The sequence below is a fragment of the Octopus sinensis genome, linkage group LG2 (genome assembly GCF_006345805.1).
Source record: "Octopus sinensis linkage group LG2, ASM634580v1, whole genome shotgun sequence".
Lineage (NCBI taxonomy): Eukaryota > Metazoa > Mollusca > Cephalopoda > Octopoda > Octopodidae > Octopus > Octopus sinensis.
The window spans coordinates 74,234,002-74,241,501 of NC_042998.1; positions in this window are offsets into that span (position 1 = coordinate 74,234,002).

A 7,500-nucleotide genomic window follows, 5' to 3' on the forward strand; every position below is an offset into this window, starting at 1 on the left:
ACTACTTCCTTCAGGCACTTGATGTAGGCTTCCGTGTTGAGCCTGAGGCACAACGTCACCATTACTAGTGATCACACCAGACACCATGATGTTGACTGGATGTTTGATTGTCATCACTCTCAGTACATGTCCTCAGATTGCACTGTTCTGAGATTGACTCTCAAACACTGAAACACTGATACCCAAACATTGAGCTTCCAGAGCGAATGTCAGGCAGTACAGCATGTCGTTTCCAAATTTCTGGCAGATTGAATTGCATCATGGTGCTTTTCTTCTCACGAAAGGTGCCCAACTGACTCTACTATACTATACTATCAAAAAGAAACAATGCACATGCGCGAAATTAACATTATAAAATGGCGACAATTTACCCATCGCATCCTGGGTATACATACACACATACATACACACACACCACACACCACACACACACACACACACACACACACACACACCACACACACCACACACACTATATATATATATTATATATATATATGTAGGCTCGAAACGTAAAAGACTTGTTTTATTTATATTCCTGAGCGCCATACTAATACAATTGTTTGTTTGTATTCCACCTGCCTTCGTCTTTTGTTTATTTTCATAAAGCTTCCCGTTATATATATATATATATATATGTGTGTGTGTGTGTGTGTGTGTGTGTGTATTCACATATATGACGGTCTTTTTCTGTCTCCGTCTAAAAAATCCGCTCACAAGGCATTAGTGAATCGAGGCTATAGTTGCAGAAACTTGCCCAACTATACACTGAACACGGAACTATGTGGTTGAGACAGAAACTTCTTGAAGGAGTTGGGTTCCGATTAGAGGCATGCGAAACTCGAAGTAGTACGGAACCAAATCAAACTGTTTTAATTAATGGTGCATGCACGTGTTGAGTACCCTTTTCTTTCGTTTGTCCATTCACTCGTACACGCACACACACACACACACAACACACATAATATATATATATATATATATATATATATATATATATATATATATATATAATATATATATATATATATATTATAATTAAAAAAGAAGATGTTTGAACACGAGTTGTGATATATAAAAAAAGGAAATGAAGAAAATGCTGACAAAAAAATTTAAGTAAGGGAGAGTGTATTTAATTAGGTGAAAGTTCTTTTTACCGGTTGCGCATTTGTTATGCTTATCAAAAGATATTTTTTTAAGAGAGATAGAGTTGCTTTCTGATAGATTTTTTCTCTTATCAGATAAGAGAAAAAAATCTATCAGACAGGAACTCTATCTCTCTTAAAACAAATATCTTTTGATAAGCATAACAAATGCGCAACCGGTAAAAAGAACTTTCACCTAATTAAATACATCTCCCTTACTTAAATTATTTTGTCAGCATTTCCTTCATTTCCTTTATATATATATATATATATATATATATATATATATATATGCATGTGTTTATACATCCGTACATACATGCATATATACATACACACACACCCATAACGTATGTGCATGCGTCCACAGTATATGTATGTACGTGTATTGTGTGTATGCTGTGTGAGTGTGTGAGTGTGTGTGTATGTGTGTGTATGTGTGTGCATGCGTGCGTGTGTGTGTATGTGTATCTGTCTGTCTGCCTGTCTGTTTGAGCCGCTGTGTCCGTGCGTTGTACCTTGAAAGGATCATTTTGCAAGACAAAAGCATTGTTTATGTTTCACTAACAGTAATATCAGTCAGCTAATTAATTAATTGAATAATTAAGGGCTTGATCAATCGTTTGACTAATCAATCGGTTGACTCGTCTAAAGAAAAATTTAGAAAGGTCATTTTGTGGCAGAACTAGAGCAGATGAGGGCACGACAGTGATAAAGTCACAGGTTGCGACGAAAGCACTTTCGCAAACCAACCGAATGATAAGATCAAACAATTGATAAAACTATTGATTAGTTAATTAGTTAGCTATTTCACTGAAGATGCTAAAAAGAAATCAAATATTACCAGCTCATCTGCTTTATTTGTTTTATTTTATTTCGCAAAATGACCCATGACCACCATAAGGTACAACAACATCATGCTTCAACATCCAATTTCTTGAATCTTGTAAAACATACACATGTATATACATGTGCTTGTGTACGTATATATATATATATATATATATATATATATATATATATATATATATATATATATATATATATATATATATAATATATATATATATATATATATATATATATATACAATATATATAGGTGTATATATTGTAATGGTTATTTTCAAGTCGAGTATATATAAAAACAGTTTACCGTTAAACTGAACGATATATATATATACACATATATAGGTGTATATATTTATATGGTGGAGAGACTATAAGTATATTTACATATTTATTGTAAGTTGATATGAGCTTACAGTATATATATATATAAAACTGAAATGCGTTTTTACCGCTTGGATCGCTTTCAATGCCACTACGTCCCGTCCGATTCGCTCCAAAATTTACAGGGACATGTAGAATGAGGTGACGATTCTCGTGGGCTACCTTAGACATCCCTATCTTAAAAGGTGTGGTTGCTAGGGGCCATCTTCCTCACTCACGCTATTTCCTAATTTCCCTCTCTTACTCCCCTTCATTAATAACTTTGAGAATGCCACTACCGTTATTTAAAGTATCGGTCACTCTCGCTATTTCCTTTCTTTTTCACTGACTCTGTTTCCTACCTTCCCATCACTTCGGCGGCATTCTTTTAAGTATCTGTCTGTCACCAACAAAACACGAGCATGAGAACAAATATTATGAATCAGATATTCTTGCGTTCATTTATATGTGTGTGTGTGTGTGTTCTATATATAAATATGTATATATAATGTATGTGTGTGTGTGTTCTATATATAAATATGTATATATAATGTATGTGTGTGTTCTATATATAAATATGTATATATAATGTATATATACAAAGTGTATATATCTGTATTTATGTATATTAAACTTTTTCATACTTTTTCATAGTTATATATATTTTTAAACAAATTATAAATATAATTTAATAATTTTTATTTTCAATTTAAGTAATTTAAATTTTTCAATTTTATATTTTATATATTTTCTATATTATATATTTTTTTTATGTTTTTGTTTTTGGTTTTTCACTGTTTGATTTGCCTATTAGTGGTTTTATCTCTAATTTAATTTATACAGATATATATCTCATTTGTACATTTGTATATATAATGCGTGCACACACACACACACACACACACACACACACACATATATATATATATATATATATAATGTGTGCATTACGTAGTCGGTCGATTCTGCTGAAAATATGCACACCTATGTTAAAGTGCTGGCAAGTTTGCATGACAACTATTTTTTTCCTCAAATGAAAGGCGTCACCTCTAGGACAAAATTCCTCATCTTATAAAATGTGGCCCCAGTAGACCCGAATGAAATCGGGTTATATTAACCAAAATGTGAAAAGGGGTCTAAATGGGGCTGGAAGGGGATTCAAATTTCAAGGAGCGGTTGTTTAGGAATTCTCTATTACATCAAGCTAAAAAATTTGCGTCAATGTGTTGCCGTACATGATAGAGAAGTTTTGAATGCTTGCCATGGTGAGTCTACTGTCGTGAGAAAGAATCACTTCAAAACTTGGTGTTTACGAATTTTCTTTTACATCAAGTTCAAAATTTTACGCCAGCCGTTAAACTGTCAATACGTTGCTGTCCGTCGTTAACAAATGCCAGCCATGGTGACTCTACTATCCTCAGATTCTATCCCTTCAAACTTTGGTTTCCAATATTTTATTATTCTTATTCAGCTCGCAAGTTCGTCTGTCCCTTTTAAATGTTAGCGTTTTGCTGTCTGCCTTGAAGCAGACCTTTCCATTGCCACTGCCTCATATTTCTGATTGATCTTTCTAAATATTTTATTTCTCAACTTACTCAAGATCTTCTGTTGTTTATAAATGGGAGAGAGATAGATAAAGATAGAGAGTAAGAGAAAGCGAGGGAGAGTCCGAGAGAAAAGAAAAGTAAGAGAGTGGGAAAGTGAGAGAGAAAGGAGAGAGAAACAAATACGGAGAATCATCATCATCATCGTTTAACGTCCGTTTTCCGTGCTAGCACGGGTTGGACAGTGTGACCGGGGTCTGGGAAGCCAGGAGGCTGCACCAGGCTCCAGTCTGATCTGGCAGTGTTTCTACAGGTAGATGACCTTCCTAACGCCAACCACTCTGTGAGTGTAGTGGGTGCTTTTTTCGTGCCGCCGGCACAGGTGCCAGGGGGGCTCGCAGCGGCAACGATCGGTTGGTGCTTTTAACGTGCCACCGGCACAGAAGCAAGTCAAGGCGGCGCTGCAATCGGCCACGTTCGGATGGTGCTTTTTACGTGCTGAAAGGAAGCAACAGAAAGTAACAACCACACTCTTACCCGCGCGTAGAGTGGGTCACCTTCAGCTAGTATATATATATATATATATATATATATATATATATATATATATATATACACACACATATATACTCTACGTTTGTGTGTGTGCGTCTGTGTGTCTTTACATGTGCTTACGTGCGTGTGCGACTGTGTGCGCATTGCCGCGTGAGTATATATTTGCGCGCGCGATATGTGCATACATGGCTGTGTAAGAAGCTTGCTTCCTAACCACATTGTTCCGGTTTCAGTCCTACTATGAGGCACCTTATGCAACTGTCTTTCAGTATAGCCTCGGGCCGACCAAAGCCTTGTGAGTGGATTTGAGAACCGGAAATTTAATGAAGCTTGTCGTATATATAAGTGTGTGTCCGTGTGTGTGTGTATGTGTGTATGTATGTGTGTCTTAGTGTCTGTGTTTATCTACCAACACTTCTTGACAACAGGTGTTGGTGTGTTTACGTCCCCGTAATCAAGTGGTTCGGCAAAAGAAACCGATAGAATAAGTATTAGGTTTTAAAAAATAAGTCCTGAGGTCGTTTGTTGGGCTAACACCTATCAAAGCAGTGCCCCAGCATGGCCGCAGTCAAACGACTGAAACAAGTGTATAAAAGATAAAAGATAATAGATGGTATTGCCTATGTAATATATATGTACGTGTGTGTGCGTGTGTGTGTGTGTGCGTGCGTGTGCGTGTGTGTGTGCGTGTGTGTGTGTGCGTGTGTGTGTGTGTGTGTGTGTGTGTGCTGTATACAAAACTGTTAAAGCTAAATCGGTGGAACATCTTCGAGCTACACATCACAAAGCTGACAGTTGTTGAAATAAAGACTCCAGGCGACATTTGTGTGACCGAGAGTGAAGTTTACATCCCAAACGACCGATTTCTAATAATAAAACTTTCAATAAAACTGTTGTCTGCAAACTAAAAGGCCAACATTGATTTCTTTTATAGATCTGGTCGTTTTGGTGATTTTATATCTTTGTTTTAATGCTACGATTGTTGTTATAGCTTAGTTGAGAATGTTGCAAACTGAAAGAAATGTAAAATAAATGAGATAGGCAGTTACGATGAAAGAAACTACGTGTGTGGATTTAGACAGACAGACATTATAAATTATTGTTTTCACAAGCCTCTCATGACTGAATACACAAGTGAAGACCTGCAGGCTTTTTGAGGTAAATATAGAGGAATTTCAGCTGTTTTTGATGGATTTGGGGATATAATTCTAGCATCAAATTCATTTCACGTCTGCTTGTTCCTATATTGTTCTTACAAGAAACGTTAGACGTCTTCTTACCTACGATTTCAACATAATAAAATGTCTACCACAATAAAAATGCATGTGTAAATACGAATACATATATATATATATATACATGCATACACATACACATGTTTTCATATATGTATTCGTATATACACACACACGCACACACACATACTATTAGTATGATTGCTATTTTTATATTTATAGTTATTATATTTGGTGCTCAGTCGGTTACGACCAACGGAACAGCTTTATCATGAAATTAACGTGCTGGTGGTTTAGCACTCCACAGATACATGTACTCTTAACGTAGTTCTTAAGGAAATTCAGTATAACACAGATATTACTCATTTTTACCAGGTGAGTGGACTGTAGCAACAATCCGCTGGCATTCAAACTCGCAACCTGAGGATTGTGATCCGAATACACTAGCTATTAAACTAAGCGCCTATATTTGCATATATATTATATATATAGTATATATATATATATATATATATATATATATATATATATATATTCCCTCCTGATGGCCCCCATAAATTTGCTAGCATCCAATATGCGGAACTTTCAACAGCTAGCACTTGCATCTACAAGTAGTTCGCAAAAACTCTATATATCTGGAGTGGCTGTGTGGTAAGTAGCTTGCATACCAATCACATGGTTCCGGTTTCAGTCCCACTGCGTGACACCTTGGGCATGTGTCTTCTACTATAGCCTCGGGCCGACCAAAGCCTTGTGAGTGGATTTGGTAGACGGAAACTGAAAGAAGCCTGTCGTATATGTGTGTGTGTGTGTTTGTGTGTCTGTGTTTGTCCCCCAGCCCCACCGCACCCAACATCCCTTGACAACCGATGCTGGTGTGCTTACGTCCCCGTAACTTAGCGGTTCGGCGAAATAGAGCGATAGAATAAGTACTAGGCTTACAGAGAATAAGTCCTGGGATCGATTTTCTCGATTTCCAGCAAGGTCGCAGTGAAATGACTGAAACAAATAAATGAATAAAAGAAAATATATATAAAGGTACAGTTGTCGCTTTGTGGTAAGAAGCTTGCTTCCCAACTACATGGTTTGGTTCCGGGTTCCATTCCAGTACGTGGCACCTTGGCAAGTGTCTTCTGCTATAGCCTCGGGCCGACCAAAGCCTTTTGAGTGGATTTGGCAGACGGAAACTGCAAAGAAGCCCGTCGTGTATATATAATATATATATATATGTGTGCGTGTGTGTGCGTTTTTGTGTCTTTGTTTGTCCCCCACCATCGTTTGACAACCGATTTTGGTGTGTTTACTTCCCCGTAACATAGCGGTTCACCAATAAGAGACCAATAGAATAAGTACTAGGCTTACAAAGAATAAGTCCCGGAGTCGAATTGGTCGACTAAAGGTGTTGTTCCAGCATGACCGCAGTCAAATGACTGAAACAAGTAAATGATTATATGTGTATGTTTGTGTGTGTGTATAAAATACATTATACATATTGGGTCATCCCATTAATAATGTGTTGTTTTCAATTGCATGAACTAAAAGTCGGAGGGAGACGGGATAAACTACCTGCATTAACTTGCTATAAAAGCAGGTAGTAATTTAACCTTGTACTTATTCTTAGTGCAAGTTTTGAAGAATGCAATTCGATTTTAACAGTTATTTTCTCAAAGCTATAATAGCGTTGACAAAGGAGCGTCATCGGCATATTTTGCTTTATGAGTTCAATAAAGATAAAGCGCGAGGAATGTTAATGCAGTATATGGGGATCGGGCAAATAAGCGTCAGCCAGTGTCAACGCTGCTTCCAGAAT